This window comes from Prionailurus viverrinus, chromosome B2, assembly GCF_022837055.1.
Source record: "Prionailurus viverrinus isolate Anna chromosome B2, UM_Priviv_1.0, whole genome shotgun sequence".
Taxonomy (NCBI): Eukaryota; Metazoa; Chordata; class Mammalia; order Carnivora; family Felidae; genus Prionailurus; species Prionailurus viverrinus.
In genome coordinates, this window is record NC_062565.1 from 76,977,497 (window position 1) to 76,995,504 (window position 18,008).

At 37.6% G+C, this 18,008-nt stretch overlaps 1 long non-coding RNA gene and 1 pseudogene across 2 annotated transcripts in view; one reads left to right on the forward strand and one right to left on the reverse strand.

The window, feature by feature from the left end:
* Positions 1–11,360, reverse strand: part of LOC125166228 (uncharacterized) — a 406,738-nt gene extending 395,378 nt beyond the window's left edge. For both annotated transcript variants that reach the window (XR_007152407.1, XR_007152406.1), the window contains exon 1: positions 11,306–11,360. This is a non-coding gene — a long non-coding RNA (uncharacterized LOC125166228). The remainder of the gene's footprint in view (positions 1–11,305) is intronic.
* Positions 11,361–11,762: 402 nt separating this feature from the next.
* Positions 11,763–16,271, forward strand: LOC125166467 (peptidyl-prolyl cis-trans isomerase D-like; annotated as a pseudogene).
* The last annotated feature ends 1,737 nt before the right edge of the window (positions 16,272–18,008 follow it).

Genomic DNA, 18,008 nt, shown 5'->3' on the forward strand with positions numbered 1-18,008 from the left:
GATTTCCTTTTGTTGTCTGATTACTGATGCTGGAACTTCCACCACTATGTTAAACAACAGCGGTGAGAGTGGACATCCCTGTCGTGTTCCTGATCTCAGGGGGAAAGCTCTCAGTTTTTCCCCAATGAGGATGATATTTGCTGTGGGCTTTTCATAAATGGCCTTTATGAAGTTTAAGTATGTTCCTTCTATCCTGAGTTTCTCGAGGATTTTTATGAAGAAAGAATGCTGAATTTTGTCAAATGCTTTTTCTGCATCAATTGACAGGATCATATGGTTCTTTTCTTTTATTAATGTGATGTATCACATTGATTTTCTAATTTTGAACCAGCCCTGCAGCCCAGAAATGAATCCCACTTGATCACGGCAAATAATTCTTTTTATACGCTGTTGACTTCAATTTGCTAGTATCTTATTGAGAATTTTTGCATCCATATTCATCAGGGATATTGGTTCTCTTTTTTTTACTGGGTCTCTGTCTGGTTTAGGAATCAAAGTAATGAGGGCTTCATAGAATGAGTCTGGAAGTTTTCCTTCCCTTTCTATTTTTTGGAAAAGCTTGAGAAGGATAGGTATTATCTCTGCTTTAAATGTCTGGCAGAATTCCCCCGGAAAGCCATCTGGTCCTGGACTCTTATTTGTTGGGAGATTTTTGATAACTGATTCAATTTCTTCACTGGTTATGGATCTGTTCAAGTTTTCTATTTCCTCCTGTTTGAGTTTTGGAAGTGTGTGGGTGCTTAGGAATTTGTCCATTTCTTCCAGGTTGTCCAGTTTGTTGGCATATAATTTTTCATAGTATTCCCTGATAATTGTTTGTATTTCTGAGGGATTGGTTGTAATAATTCCATTTTCCTTCATGATTTTATCTATTTGGGTCATCTCTCTTTTCTTTTTGAGAAGCCTGGCTAGAGGTTTATCAATTTTGTTTATTTTTTCAAAAAACCAACTCTTGGTTTCATTGATCTGCTCTACAGTTTTTTTAGATTCTATATTGTTTATTTCTGCTCTGATCTTTATTATTTCTCTTCTTCTGCTGGGTTTGGAGTGTCTTTGCTGCTCTGCTTCTATTTCTTTTACGTATGCTGTTAGATTTTGTATTTGGGATTCTTCTTTTTTCTTGAGATAGGCCTGGATTGCAATGTATTTTCCTCTCAGGACTGCCTTCGCTGCATCCCAAAGCATTTGGATTGTTGCATTTTCATTTTTGTTTGTTTCCATTTTTTCTTAATTTCTTCTCTAATTGCCTGGTTGACCCATTCATTCTTTAGTAGGGTGTTCTTTAACCTCCATGCTTTTGGAGGTTTTCCAGACTTTTTCCTGTGGTTGATTTCAAGCTTCATAGCATTGTGGTCTGAAAGTATGCATGGTGTGATCTCAATTCTTGTATACTTATGAAGGGCTGTTTTGTGACCCAGTATGTGGTCTATCTTGGAGAATGTTCCATGTGCACTCGAGAAGAAAGTATATTCTGTTGCTTTGGGATGCAGAGTTCTAAATACACCTGTCAAGTCCATCTGATCCAATGTATCATTCAGGGCCCTTGTTTCTTTATTGACCGTGTGTCTAGATGATCTATCCATTTCTGTAAGTGGAGTGTTAAAGTCCCTTGCAATTACCACATTCTTATCAATAAGGTTGCTTATGTTTGTGAGTAATTGTTTTATATACTTGGGGGCTCCCGTATTTGGCGCATAGACATTTATAATTGTTAGCTCTTCCTGATGGATAGCCCCTGTAATTATTATATAATGCCCTTCTTCATCTCTTGTTACAGCCTTTAATTTAAAGTCTAGTTTGTCTGATATAAGTATGGCTACTCCAGCTTTCTTTCGACTTCCAGTGGCATGGTATACAGTTCTCCATCCCCTCACTTTCAATCTGAAGGTGTCCTCAGGTCTAAAATGAGTCTCTTGTAGACAGCAAAGAAATGGGTCTGTTTTTTTATCCATTCTGATACCCTATGTCTTTTGGTTGGCACATTTAGTCCATTTACATTCAGTGTTATTATTTAAAGATATGGGGTTAGAGTCATTGTGATGTCTGTAGGTTTCATGCTTATAGTGATGTCTCTGGTACTTTGTGGTCTTTGCAACATTTCACTCAGAGAATCCCCCTTAGGATCTCTTGTAGGGCTGGTTTAGTGGTGATGAATTCCTTCAGTTTTTGTTTGTTTGGGAAGACCTTTATCTCTCCCTCTATTCTGACTGACACACTTGCTGGATAAAGGATTCTCGGCTGCATATTTTTTCTGATCATCACATTGAAGATTTCCCGCCATTCTTTCTGGCATGCCAAGTTTCAGTAGATAGGTCTGCCACTACTCTTATGTGTCTACCTTTGTAAGTTAGAGCCTGTTTACCCCTAGCTGCTTTCAGAATTCTCTCTTTATCCTTGTATTTTGCCAGTTTCACTATGATATGTCGTGCAGAAGATCGATTCAAGTTATGTCTGAAGGGAGTTCTCTGTGCCTTTTGTATTTCAATGCCTTTTTCCTTCCCCAGATCAGGGAAGTTCTCAGCTATAATTTGTTCAAGTAAACCTTCAGCCCCTTCCTCTCTCTCTTCCTCTTCTGGAATTCCTATTATACGGATATTGTTCCATTTGATTGCATCACTTAGTTCTCTAATTCTCCCCTCATATTCCTTGATTTTTTTAATCTCTTTTTCTCAGCTTCCTCTTTTTCCATAATTTTATCTTCTAATTCACCTATTCTCTCCTCTGCCTCTTCAATACGTGCTATGGCCACCTCCATTTTATTTTGCACCTCATTTATAGCATTTTTAAGCTCCTCATGACATTTCTTAGTCCCTTGATCTCTGTAGCAATAGATTCTCTGCTGTCCTCTATGCTTTTTTTCAAGTCCAGCGATTAATTTTATGACTATTATTCTAAATTCTTGTTCTATTATATTGCTTAAATCATTTTTGATCAATTCGTTAGTTGTTGCTACTTCCTAGAGTTTCTTTTGAGGAGAGTTCATCCGTCTCATTTTCTTGGGTAGTCACTGCAGTGGCTCGACACTGCAGGGCACTTTCCCTGTGCTGTCTGGAGTAACTTGTGTTGGTGGGCGGGGCCGCAGTCAGACCCAATGTCTGCCCCCAGCCCAGTGCTGGGGCCACAGTCAGTCTGGTGTGTACCTTACCTTCCCCTCTCCCAGAGGGAGGACTCACTGTGGAGTGGTGTGGCCCCTGTCTAGGCTACTTGCACATTGCCAGGCTTGTGGTGCTGCTTCGATGGGATCTGGCATATTAGCCAGGGTGGTTCCGCAAGGTGCACAGCTGTGGGAAGGGCAGGCTTAGCTTGCTTTGCTGCTGGTGGTCCCCTGCGAGAGGGGCCCTGCAGCACCAGGAGGGAGGCAGACCCGTCAGAGGGATGGATCCACAGAAGCACAGCGTTTGGTGTTTGCACGGTACAAGCAAGTTTGGTGACAGGAACTGGTTCCCTTTGGAATTTTGGCTGGGGGATGGGAGAGGGATATGGCGCTTGTCAGAGCCTTTGTTCCCTGCCGAGCTGAGCTCTGTCTTCTGGGGCTCAGCAACTCTCCCTCCCAGTGTCCTCTCACCCTCCCAGCTCTCCAAGAGCAGAGCTGTTGACTTTTAACATTCCAGATATTATGTCCCACTGGCTATCAGAACTTATGCAGTCTGGCCCCTCCACTTTTGCAAGCCAGACTCGGGGGCTCTGCCTGGCCGGGTGGGCTGCCCCTCCACCATCCCGGTTCCCTCCTGCCAGTCCATGTAGCACGCACCGCCTCTCTGCCCTTCATACCCTCTTCTGTGGGCCTCTTGTCTACGCTTGGCTCCAGAGAGTCTGCTCTGCTAGTCTTCTGGCAGTTTTCTGGGTTATTTAGGCAGATGTGGGTGGAATCTAAGCGATCAGCAGGACGAGGTAAGCCCAGCGTCCTCCTACACTGCCATCTTCCAGGCATTCTCCCAAATAAGATTTTTGTGAACTGGATAAAATTACTCTTAAGCTCTTTGGAAAAAAATAAACAAATGAGAACAGCTCAGAGATTTATTGAAAACAAGAGTAATGTATACAGATGGATTTACTACAAAACCAATAAAGCTTAAACCTCAGGGTGCCACACCTGCATGGATCACTTTCAAGGCCCTGGGAGGGGTCTAGCAATGTATTTATATGCTCATATGATTTTGTTAAAATTTCACATGTAAGGTATTTTAACTGCAATTGGTTAAGACATCTATCTCTCTTTTTTAAAATGTTTATTTATTTATTTTGAGAAAGTGAAAGCACACAAGCAAGTGGAGGAGGGGCAGAGAGAGAGGAAGAGAGAGAATCCCAAGCAGGCTCCATGTTGTCAGCACAGAGCCTGATGCAGTCCTGGATCTGAAGAACTGTGAGATCATGACCTGAGCCGAGATCATGTCCTGAGCCAAGATCATGAGTCAGACACTTAGCCAACTAAGCCACCCAGGTGCCCCAAGATCTCTCTTTTCATTCCAGTTCCCTCTTCATCACACTTTCCCTTGTGATGAATAGTACTGGAGAGGACTTAGGAATTTTGAGAACCAGCTAAGAGAAAGTTGACTGGAAGATTCATTTAGTTTGGATGTAGTTGGATATATTTATGTGGTATTCAGTCACTTCAGCGTATAAGGTATAGGCTAACCATACTATGGGAATAGTTTCTAAAAACATTTTACTGTCTATTATGCCAGCTCCCTCTGATTCAGGACATGAAAATACAATATGACAGTGATATCAACAACATATTTGTTAATGAATGCCAACATTTCAATAAATACACAATATCATTCATGGGGGAAAAAAACACTAAATGCCTAAAATCTTACAGCTTATATATTAAAGAAATTTTGTGGAGGTTTATAGAAGTTGGGAAGCCAAACTTGACATGACATTACCAACGATAAGGTATAAAGGTGAAAAAAATTTATTTCGATTATAAGAAATTATAAACTTTAATTATAAAAATGTTTCAATAAAAAAAACATATGATAGAAAAAAGACTTTATTTTTCCTTTCTCTATATAGAAAATTATATTATAAAATTATTTGATACGAAGAGACAATCAAAAAGTAAATAGTCAAAAAGTAGGGGGAAATCATTATAGAAAGGTGAGAGGCAACAGATAAAAATATTGATTGTTTTCCAGCTGTTATGATGTTTGAAGTAATTATCTTCCAAAATTCTGTAATTTGTGATGATTTTTTTCTCTTTCTAAATCAATATTCCTTTTTGTACTAATTTTTTGTGATTTTGTATTCTTTTTCTTAAACTATATTAGCATTAGGTCACACAAAAGCTGGATCCACCTTGACAGTAAACTAGGAGTTCTACTAGATTTTAATAGCAACAATAATTGGTACTTCAGTCAAAATAGACAAGCTGATAAATGAAACATAATCAAGGCTAAAGTACATATAAAAATTTCTTTTGTAAAAAGTTGCATTACCTATACATTGGGAAAAGATAAAACTATTCAATGACAGAATTGAGTCACCTGGCAAATCTTTTGGGAAAAGAATAAAAGTTAATCCCTACGTCACTCCTTAGACCAGAATAAATTCTGGTTGGATCAATTATTTAAAATGAAACTATAAAGACTGTGGAAGAAAATACAAGAGAAAAACTTAATTTTGCCTAAGTACAACATGAAACCCAGAGACCAAAATGGAAAAATAGATAAACTTGACTACATAAAAATATGAAAGATGTTTGGTTCAGTGGAGAAGATAAAAAGGAATAAGACAAGGCCCAAAGGTTATGCTGTCAGATGAGTGTGTAATATAGGGAAATTCCTAAATCTTAGACAATTAGGCTAAAGATTTGAAGAAAAGAGAAGAGGCATGAGCTCAGTGGATGGATCAAAGGTGAAAAATGATAACATGTTAATTAAGAGTCATAAAATAACTTACAATATTCTAATGTTTATCTAAAAGATTGGCAAACATCTTGACTGCTCCTTCATGAGTTTTTAGGTCAGATTTTTTTTTAATTAAAGTATAAATCCAGGGGCACCTTGGTGGCTCAGTCAGTTGAGTGTCTGACTCTTGATCTCTGCTCAGGTCATGATCTTATGGTTCGTGAGTTCAAGGCCTATGTCAGGCTCTGCTCTGTCAGTGCAGAGCCTGCTTGGGATTCTGTCTCTCCCTCTCTCTGCCCCTCCCTTGTTCTTTCTCTCTCTCTTTCAAAATAAATAAACTTTAAAAAAAAATACATCTAATGATTAAAAAGAAGTTGATGGGAATTCGTTATGCTGAAAATTCCTCCCTTTGTCAATTTTACTGTAAGATATCCATTCATTCAAGTGATAAGTATGTTAGTTTGCTCTGTGTGATGGTTACATATTAGTAAACTCAGGGAGGGGGAGTTAGATTTTAAAATTTTTAAGAAAAATGGATGAAACACAATAATGTTCTAAAATCCAAACTGAAATAATAAAAACATTATTAAAATCCTTAATTATCAAACCTTAGGGGACATTTACAGTTCAAGGCCCCTTCTCTTTAAGAGTTAAAGGATTAAGTGAAGGATCAAAAAACCACAGAACGTTTTTCAAAGATAGCTCTCATGAACAAAATCAAATAGACATGGGGTGTGGGATGATGCATAGGAAGTAGGAAGTTTCTGTTTCTCTGCTGGACAAGTTTCAGTATAATTGCTTTTTGTTGCAAAAAAAAAAATCTTGAGAAGTACTTCCATGATAGCAGGAAACAAGCTCCCCAAATATAGTTCTCTATAAAAATAATAAGAGCACCAGTAAAACTGTCAAAATCAGCTTTTTTCAGAATTCTGGAAATTAACCAAAGGCTTGCAGTAATCCAATTTTTCTTCTTTTCTCAAGAAAAATGTCTGAATATCTGTTTAAAAAAAATGCATTGTGTAATCTTTAATTTGCCCTATTCCTATCCCCATAGTAGTCTTGAAACCCAACAGATGTGCAATCACAGCAGCTGTTACACCAGTAGCCTAGAAGTCACTGAGATGGCAGAACAGGCTTAGCACTCCCCAAAAACCTCCATTCCCAAAGAATTGCCATCATATGACCTAAGTGGAAGCTTTCTGGAAATCCCCACTAATGGGGCTTCTTTTTTGACCTACCTCAGCACTTGCTCAGTGGAATAGCCTTTTCCCAACAGTGCTTGTCAAAAAAAAAAAATGCATGGCAATTATTTAACATCACAGCTGTTTAAGATAGCACTAACAGTTGGGCAAATAAGAGGCTGATCAGGAAAATTTTAAAGGAGAAGCTAGTGAATAAGGAGTCCTTAGGGACTTTGAAAAGCTCAACGTAGTCCTGGGAATCTAAAAGGCCATGCACATGCAGAGATGTGAGTATGCCAGGAAAGATATTAGAAGGTCCTAATATTTTCACCTCTGGCTAGCTTTGAGATTCTGTACAAACAGAAAATGAAGGCTAAGGAAGAGTTGCAAAAACTGCCTATCAGAATGCTGAAAGTATGCCCCAACATGCATAGAAAAACCCTGAGCAAAGGCTAGGAGACTTTCCAGTTCAAGGCATTTAAGGATATTTCTGTCCAATCATTAGCTGATCATTAAGTTAACTGAGCAAAAACTTCAGTGGCCATATACAACAGAGAATATACACTTTACACAATTAGTTCAGGAAAGTCTTTAGAGAATTAGTTCAGAAAATAAACAGCAACAACAATCACAATCACAACCACAAACAACAACAAACCCTGGTTGGTGGAAGGGATGGTCTCATTTTCAAAGTTACCGTATTACATTATCTTAAATGTCCAGTATTTGTTTAAAAGTTTATAAGACATGCAAAGAAATAGGAAAGTATGGTCCATACCAAGAGGATAAAAAAACAGCTAATGGAAACTGTCCTTGATGGGGCTCAAATGTTGGACTTATTAGACAAAACCTTTAAATCATCTATTATAAATACATTCATAGAACTAAAAAACTAAAAGAACATATGAGAACAACATCTCATTGGAAAATAATACCAATAAATAGCAATTATTCAAAATAAATAAATAACAGAACCAAAAAGAAATTCTGGAACTGAAAAGCACAATAACTGAAATGAAAAATCAGTAGAAGAGCTCAACAACAAATCTGAGTTGGCTGCAAAAAGTATCAACAAACTTAAAGATGGGTTAATAGAAACTATCTAGTCTGAGGAACAGAAAGAAAATACAATGATGAAAAATAATAAACAGTGTCTCAAAGACTTATGAGACATGATTAAGTGTAATGGCATTCACAGGATGAGAGCACCTGAAAGAAAGAGAAAAGGGGATAGAAAGTCTATTTGAAGAAATAAGGGACAAAATTTCTTAAATTTGATGAAAACCAAAAATCAACACATCCAAGAAGCTCAAGAAACTCCAATTAGATCCACACTTGACACATCATAGTCAAACTATTAAAAGACAAAAACATGAGGCACATGGGTGGCTCAATAGGTTAAGTGTCTGACTCTTGATTTCAGCTCAGGTCACGATCTCATGGTTCATGAGATCAAGCCCTACATCTGGCTCTGAACTGACAGAAAATAATTCACAAATGGAATTTAAAAATGAGGAGATATTAAAATGGTACACTAGAAAATGTCAACGCGTTCCTGGATGGCTCAGTCCGTTGAGCATCTAGCTCTCAATTTCATCTCAGGTCATGATCCCAGGCTCATGGCCTGAGTCAGGCCTCCATGCTGAGCATGGAGCCTACTTGGGATTCTCTCTCTCTCCTCCTCTGCCCCTTTCCCCAACTCACACACACTCTCTTTCTAAAATAATTTTAAAAAATTGAAAACAACAAAAATGAAGGTAGTAATGGAAGGACAAAGGAACAAGAAAGATATAATAAATATACAAAACAAAGAGCACAATGACAGATATGAATCCTACCAAACTGGTTATTAGATTAAATATAAAGGCAGGATTTGGAAGAATGGAGGAAAAAAATCCATGATCCAACGATATGCCATCCACAGAAGACAAATTTTAGATTAAAAGACAAAAATAAGGTGAAAATAAAAGGATGAGAAAAGAGATATATGCATAGAGTATGGAGTATCCAAAAACCTGGAGTGGCTGTACTAATATCAGACAAAATAGACTGTAAGACAAAAAAAACATTGTATAGTAATAAAAGGGTAAATTTATCAGAAATAAATGACAGTTATAAGCATGTATGCATATAATAACAAAACCTAAAAATGTGTGAAGTAAAAAGTTACAAAACTGCAAGGAGAAATGGTCAATTCAACAGTAACAATTGGAGACTTCAAAAATGAATAGTACAACTAGGCAGAAGATGGAAAAGGAAACAGAAGACCTGAAAACACCATAAACCAACTAGACATAACAGACATTTAAATAACACTCCACCCAACAACAATAGGATGTACATTTTTTAAGCTTATTTATTTATTTTGAGAGAGAGAACAAGTGGGATTGGGGCAGAGGGAGAGAGGGGAGAGAGAAAGAATCCCAAGCAGGCTCCATACCACCAGTGCAGAGCTTGATGTGGAGCTGAAACTCACAAACCATGAGATTATGACCTGAGCCAAAACCAAGAGTCAGACACTTAACCGACTGAGCTACCCAGGCACCCCAACAGAATGTACATTCTTTTCAGACACACACAGAATATTCTCCAGGATAGATCATATGCTAGGTCATAAAACAAGCCTCCATACATTCACAAAGATTTCAGTCATAAAGCATGTCCTCCAACCACAATGGAATAAAATTAGAAGTCAATAAATAAAGAAAATATGGGAAATTCATAAATACATGAAAATTAAGCATCATACTCCTATATAACCAATAGGTCAAAGAAGAAATCATAAAAGAAATTATTAAGTATGCTGAGATTAATGGCCATGAAACAGTAAAAATGAGATGCAGTGAAAGCAGTGTATATAGGTAAATTTATAGCTGTGCATGCCTGTGTTAAATCAATAACTTAATGTTTTAACTTAAGAAACTAGGAAAATAAATGCAAACTAAGCCTAAAGCAAGGATAAAGAAGAAAATAATGAAGAGTGGAAATAAGTGAAATAGAAAATAAAAAACTAATAGAAAAAAATCTTCTAAGTTCTTCTAAAAGATCCAAAAAATGACAAACCATTAGCTAGAATGACCAAAAAAAGTAAGAAATAAAAATAAAAAACTGAAATTAGTTCCTTAAATCTGGAATGAAAGAAAGGACATTACTCTCAACCTTATACAAAGAAAAGAATCATAATTACATGCCAACAAATTAGATAACCTAGATGAAATGGAGAAATTCCCAAAAAGGTACAAACTACTGAAACTGACTCAAGAAAAAAAAATAAAAGAAAATCTGAATAGACCAATAGGAAGTTAAGAGATTGAATTAATAATAAAAATCTTCCCGGGGCACCTGGGGGCTCAGTTGGTTGAGCATCCGACTTTGACTCAGGTCAGGATCTCACAGTTCATGGGTTCGAGCCCCGCGTCAGGCTCTGTGCTGAGAGCTAGGGGCCTGGAGCCTGTTTCGGATTCTGTGTCTCCTTCTCTCTGCCCCTTCCCTGCTCATGCCTCTGTCTCTCTCTGTCTCTCAAAAATGAATAAACGTTAAAAAAAGATTAAAAAAAAAATCTTCCCACAAAGAAAAGCCTAGACTCAGATGGCTTCACTAATGAATTCTCCCAAATATTTAAAGTGGAATTAACACGAATTCTTCACAAATTCTCCTAAAAAATAGAAGTATGAAAATTTCCCAGTTCAATCTATAAGGTCAACATTACCCTGATATCGCAACCAGACAAAAACATGACAAGAGAAGAAAACTACAAACCAATATCTCTTATGAATATAGACATAAAAATTCTCAACAAAATACTATCAAACAGAAAGAATCCAAGAGATTATATACCATGACAAAATGAAATTTATCACACTTTTTTAGAGGCCTGAACTGATAGGCAATGGAAAGATAACTGTGGATTGATTCTGGACCAGTTTGGGGGTAAAAGAGGTGAGTCTCTAAGATCAGGTTAACTTTATATTAGTAATTCTAATGAAAATGGGATTAAGTTTCTCATAACATTCATGACTTATTTTAAAGATTTTATATTTTTTAAGTAATCTCCATACTCAATGTAGGGCTCGAATTCACAACCCCAAGATCAAGAGTCGTATGCTCCACCAACTGAGCCAGGCACCCCATGACCTATTTTAAAGCTTCTCAACCTAAAAGCCTCCCAGCTAAAGGAAATCCAGGGTAAACAATTTTGTAAAAACACACAGAAGTCTATGGAAATGATACAAATGTGTTAGCAATTGAAACCAAGGTTATTTCTTTACCTACCAGCTTTGTGATCTTGAGCAAGACACTTATACTCTCAAATCCTCAGTTGCCCCTTCTGTAAAACAGAGATAACAAAACCCTTCATAAGGTTGTTGCAGCCATTAAATGAGACTTAATAGGTTGATGTATAGTGCTAGGCACATGGGAAGGATAGGATGGATGCTGGCTGTTGCAGGTTGCCCTTGTGACCTATGTTCCTTATTCTGAAAAGGGAAGGGGAAAGCTCAGGTGTACTAATGTCTGTCTGTCCTTCATGTCAACCTGCTACTCTTAAATGGGAGTGGAGAAGGCTCAGCTCCCCACAGAATTGTTCCTCCAGCTCCAGTTAGTACCTACCACTTCCTCTACCATTTCCCTGTCAATCATTTATAGGGGTAGGGTGTGTACTTCCAGCTCTTCCTCTGTCCTCAGGGAAGCCCTGCTCCTAGGCCTGCATCACCAACTACCATGTCACTATATGGCAATCTCTCAGGAACCTGTTTTGTAAGCTTTGGAGAGTGGATTATTACATCATTTCTTCTTATGTAAAATGAGAAATTAAACCACAGGAGAACCGAGTCTTGCCCAAGGTTTCAGATAGTATGCTTTTTCATTCGGAAGAGATAAAAAATATATACAATTTTGAGTCATCAAGGTTAGATAGCCAGACAGACCTGGCAAAGCTGAACTAAACAAAGTGTTTCATCTCTCTGTGATTTATTATCCTCAACTTTAAAAAGACTACTGTGAAAATTCACAAAAGAGTAAAGATAAATTGTCCACCACAAGACTTGGTGGTTTGGAGACGGTGCTTCTTAAAAGCTTGCCCCTCATCATTTTTCTTAGTTTAAAAAATTCGTCTTTTTTTAAAGGTTTTATTTAAATTCCAGTTAGTTAACATACAGTGTAGTATTTGTTTCACGTATAGAATTTAGTGACTCAACACCCAGTGCTCATCATCACTAGTGTACTCCTTAATCCCCATCACCTATTTACTCCATGCCTCCACACACCTCCCCTCTGGCAACCAACAGTTTGTTCTCTACAGTTAAGAGTCTCTTTCTTGGTTTGCATCTCTCTCTTTTTTCCCTTGGCTCATTTGCTTTGTTTCTTAAATTCCACATATGAGTGAAATCAAATGGTATTTGTCTTCCTCTGACTGACTTCTCTCACTTAGCATAATACTCTCTAGCTCCATGCACGTTGTTGCAAATGACAAGATTTCATTCTTTTTTGTGGCTAATATTCCATTGTATATATGTACCACATTTTCTCTTTTCTTTTTATTTTTTTAATGTTTATTTTTGAGAGAGAAAGAGACAGAGTGCAAGAGGAGGAGGGGCAGAGAGAGAGGGAGTCACAGAATCCAAAGCAGGCTCCAGGTTCCGAGCTGTCAGCACAGAGCCTGACACAGGACATAACTCACAAACCATGAGATCATAACCTGAGCTGAAGTCTGACACTTAACCAACTGAGCCACCCAAGCACCACTGGTAGCACATTGCCTTTACCCATTCATCAGTCGACGGACACTTGGGCTATTTCCATAGTTCGGCTACTGTAGATAATGCTGTTATAAACATGGGGATGCATGTATCTCTCTGAATTAGTATTTTTGTATTCTTTGAGTAAATACATAGTGGTGCAATTGCTAGACTGTAGAGTAGTTCTATTTTTAACTTTTTGAGGAACCTCCATACTGTTGTCCAGAGTGGCAGGACTTCATCAAAATAAAAAGCTTCTGCACAGTGAAGGAAACAATCAACAAAAGTAAAGGCAACCTATGGAATGGGAGAAAATATTTCCAGATGACATATCAGATAAAGAGTTGGTATCCAAAACATATAAAGAACTTATATGTATTTTTTTATTTTTTCTTTAAAACTTACATAACTATGTTTTAAAGAAAATCTATGTAGCTATGTTTGAAAACATACGTGGCTATATTTTAAAGAAAAAATACAAACAGTACATGGGTTTTCCCACAACTGGTTATACTCTTCCAAATTTCTAGGTTCCTGGAAGAAAAAAAAAGTCATGGGGCACCTGGGTAGCTCAGTTAAGCAGCTGACTTCGGCTCAGGTCATGATCTCATGGTTCATGAGTTTCAGCCCTGCATCGGGCTCTGTGCTAACAGCTCAGAGCCTGGAACCTGCTTCAGATCTGTGTTTCTGTCTCTCTCTGCCCCTACCCTGCTCACGTTCTGTCTCTCTCTCTGTCAAAAATAAATAAATGTTAAAAATATATATTAAAAAAAGAAAAAAAAGTCATGACACAAATAAAAGGTAGTTTTTATTAGAAATAATAATGGAGGGACCAAGATGGTGGAGAAGAATGGAACTTTTTTTTGCCTGTCTTGTCCCTGAAATGCAGCTAGATTAAGGCCAAACCATCTTGCACACCTAGAAAACTGATTTGAGGATTAACACAACAATCTGCACAACTTTAACCACAGAACTTGGCAGTCTTTTACTTCCTTCAAAATGATGAAATGAAGGAATTCATCCCTAAGGAAAGAACAGGAAAAAATAACAGCCAGGGACTTAACACAGATAACGGGCAAGATGTCTAAACCAGAATTTAGAATCACAATAAAAAGAATACTAGCTGGAGTTAAAGAAAGCATAGAATCCCTTTCTGTGGAGATAAAAGAAGTAAAAATCTAGTCAGGATGAAAATAAAAATGCTATAACTGAGCTGCAATCCTAATGGATGCCACAGTGGCAAGGATGGATGAAGTAAGTCAGCGATATAGAAGACAAATTTATGAAGAATAATGAAGCAGAGAAAAAGAGGAAAACTAAGGCAAAAGAGCATAATATAAGAAGTAGAGAACTCAGTGACTCATTAAAAAGGAATAACATCTGAATCATAAGGGTCCCAGGAAATGAAAAAAGATAAAAAGGGGTAGAAGGTTTCTGTGAGAAAATCATAGCAGAAAACTTTTCTGACCTAGGGAAAGACACAGACATCAAAATCCAGGAAGCACAGAGAACTCCCATTAGATTCAACAAAAACCGACATCAACAAGGCATATCATAGTCAAATTCACAAAACAGGCAAGGAAAAAATCATGAAAGCAGCAAGGGGAAAAAAAAGTCCTTAACCTACAAGGGAAGCCAGATCAGGTTTGCAGCAGACCTATCCACAGAAACTTGGCAGGCTAGAAAGGAGTGGCAGGATATACTCAATGTGCTGAATTGGAAAAATATGCAGCCAAGAATTCTTTACCTAGCAAGGCTGTCATCAAAATAGAAGAGATAAGAATTTTCCCAAACAAAAACTAAAGGAGTTCGTGACCACTAAACCAGCCCTGCAAGAAATTTTAAGGGGGAATCTCTCAGGGGAGAAAAGACAGGGAAAAAAAAAAGACCAAAAGCAACAAAGACTAGAAAGAACCAGAGAACACCACCAGAAACTCCAACTCTACAGGCAACATAATGGCAATAAATTCATACCTTTCAGTTCTCACTCTAAATATCAGTGCACTGTAACCTCCAATCAAAAGACATAGGTTGGGGCGCCTGGGTGGCGCAGTCGGTTGGCGTCCGACTTCAGCCAGGTCACGATCTCTCGGTCCGTGAGTTCGAGCCCCGCGTCGGGCTCTGGGCTGGTGGCTCGGAGCCTGGAGCCTGCTTCCGATTCTGTGTCTCCCTCTCTCTGCCCCTCCCCCGTTCATGCTCTCTCTGTCTCAAAAATAAATAAAACATTAAAAAAAAAAAAAAAGACATAGGTTAACAGAATGGATGAGAAAACAAGATCCATCTATATGCTATTTACAAGAGACCCACTTTAGACCTAAAGACACCTTCAGATTGAAAGCAAGGGGATGGAGGAGGTTCTCTGAGTTTGCTTCCAAATGCATCTGCAATTCAATATGTCTAACCAATCCCCCCCAAACTAAGCCCTCCAACCCCAATAACCCCTGAGTCTTCTTTGACATGGACATTGGAGGAGAGCAAGTTGGGTGAATTGTCTTAGAATTGTTTGCAGATATTGTACTGAAAACGGCAGAAAATTTTCGTGCATTGTGTACAGAGAAAAAGGCATTGGACCCACCACTGGGAAACCTCTCCATTTCAAAGGATGTCCTTTCCGTCGAATTACTAAGAAATTTATGATTCAGGGTAGAGACTTCTCAAATCAAAATGGGACAGGCAGAGAAAGTATTTATGGTGGAAAACTTGAAGATGAAAATTTCTATTATAAGCATGACCAGGAAGGCTTATTGAGCATGGCAAATGCAGGCTGCAATACAAATGGTTCTCAGTTCTTTATCACAACAGTTCTGACTCCTCATTTGGATAGGAAACATGTGGTATTTGGCCACATAATTAAAGGAATGAGTGTGGTAAGGATACCGGAAAATGTATAAGTGAAAGCTGAAAAACCTGCCAAATTGTGTGTTATTGCAAAATGAGGAAATTGAAGAAAGGGGATGACTGGGGCATATTCCCAAAAGATGGCTCTGGTGACAGTCATCCAGATTTCCCTGAGGAAGCAGATAGAGACTTAAAAGATGTAGATAAATTTTTACTAATAACAGAAAACTTAAAAAATATTGGAAATATTTTTTTCAAATCCTAGAACTGGGAGATGGCCATTAAAATATATACAAAGGTTTTAAGATACGTGGAAGGTTCAAAGGCTGTTATTGAGAAAGCAGATAGATTGAAGCTGCAACCTACAGCTTTAGGCTGTGTTCTGAATATTGGTGCTTGTAAACTGAAGATGTCAAATTGGCAGGGAGCAATTGACAGTTGTTTGGAGGCTCTTGAAATAGACCCATCAAATACGAAAGCATTGTACCATAGAGTTCACGGATGGCAAGGATTAAAAGAATACGATCAAGTTTTAGCGATCTTAAGAAAGCTCAGGAGAGAGCAGGGAACATAAATCTATCCAGGAAGAACTGCTGAAAGCCAAACAAGAGATAAAGGCACAGAAAGATAAAGAGAAGACAGCATATGCACAAATGTTTGCCTAATAAGGAATTCAGTTTTACTTAAATATACATTGATTGTATAAAGGCAATAAGAAAATTTAAAGGTTTCTGTCTGTTACAGATGATCCCTGATGTGTTCCTTTGATACTTCAGTTTCTCATTGTTTACAGTTTAGGAATACCGAAAAGGGTTCACTCTTTTTTTTTTTTTTTTTTTTAGAAAAGTGTTCACTCTTAATAAAACAGTGTTACAAAATACAAAAAAAAGAAAGAAAAGAAAGAAAAGAAAAGAAAAGAAAAGAAAAGAAAAGAAAAGAAAAGGGGTTGGAGAACCACCTATCATGCTAATAGTCACCAAAAGAAAGCCTGAGTGGTCATACTTATATCAGATAACCTAAATTTTAAAATAAAGACTGTAACAAGATATGAAGAAGGGAATTATATCATAATTCAGGGGTTTATCCACCAAGATCTAACAACTGTAGACATTTATGCTCCAAATGTGCAAGCACCCAAATATATAAATGAATTACTCACAAACATACAGAAACTCATTGACAATAATACCATAATAGTAGGGGACTTTAACACCCCACTTACAACAATGGACAGATCATCTAAACAGAAAATCAACAAGGAAACAATGCTTTGAATGACACACTGAACTGGATGGACTTAACATATATAAGAACATTTCATCCTAAAGCAGCAGAATATACATTCTTCTCAAGTGCACATGGAACATTCTCCAGAATAGATCACATACTGGGACACAAGTCAGTCCTTAACAAGCACAAAAATATTGAGATCACACCATGCATATTTTCAGAGCACAACATTATGAAACTCAAAATCAACAACAAGAAAAAACTTGGAAAAATAACAAATACTTGGAGACTAAATAAAGAACATCCTACTAAATAATGCATGGGCTAACCAAGAAGTTAAAGAGGAAATTAAAAAGTACCTGGAAGCCAGAGGCACGGGGCGGGGAGCGCCTGGGTGGCTCAGTTGTTTAAGTGTCCGACTCTTGATTTCAGTGCAGGTCATGATCTAACAGTTTCGTGAGTTTGAGCTCTGCATCAGGCTCTGTGCTGATGGTGCGGAGCCTGCTCAGGATTCTCTGTTTCCCCCTCTCTCTGCCACTCCCCGACTTGTGCTGTCTTTGTCCCTCTCAAAATGAATAAACTTTTAAAAAATTTATTTTTTTAATTAAAAAATAAAGAAAAAAAAGCACACGGAAGCCAATGAAAATGATAACACCACAGCCCCAAACCTCTGGGACACAGCAAAGGTGATCATAAGAGAAAAGTGTATAGCACTATAGGCCTTCCTAAAGAAGGAAGGTCTCAGATACACAACCTAATGTCACACCTTAAAGACCTGTAAAAAGAACAGCAAATAAGACCCAAAACTAGCAGAAGACAGGAACTAATAAAGATTAGAGCAGAAATCAATGCTATTGAAATAAAAAAAAAAACAGTAGAACAGATCAATGAAACCAGGAGCTGGTTCTTTGAAAGAATTAACAAAATTGATAAACCACTAGCCAGTTTGATCAAAAAGAAAAAGGAAAGGACCCAAATAAATAAAATCAAGAATGAAAGAAGAGAGATCACAACCAACACAGCAGAAATACAAACAATAATAAGAGAATATTATGAGCAATTATATGCCAATAAAATGGGCAATCTAGAAGAAATGGACAAATTGCTAGAAACATATAAACTACCAAAACTGAAACAAAAAGAAATAGAAAATTTGAACAGATCCATAACCA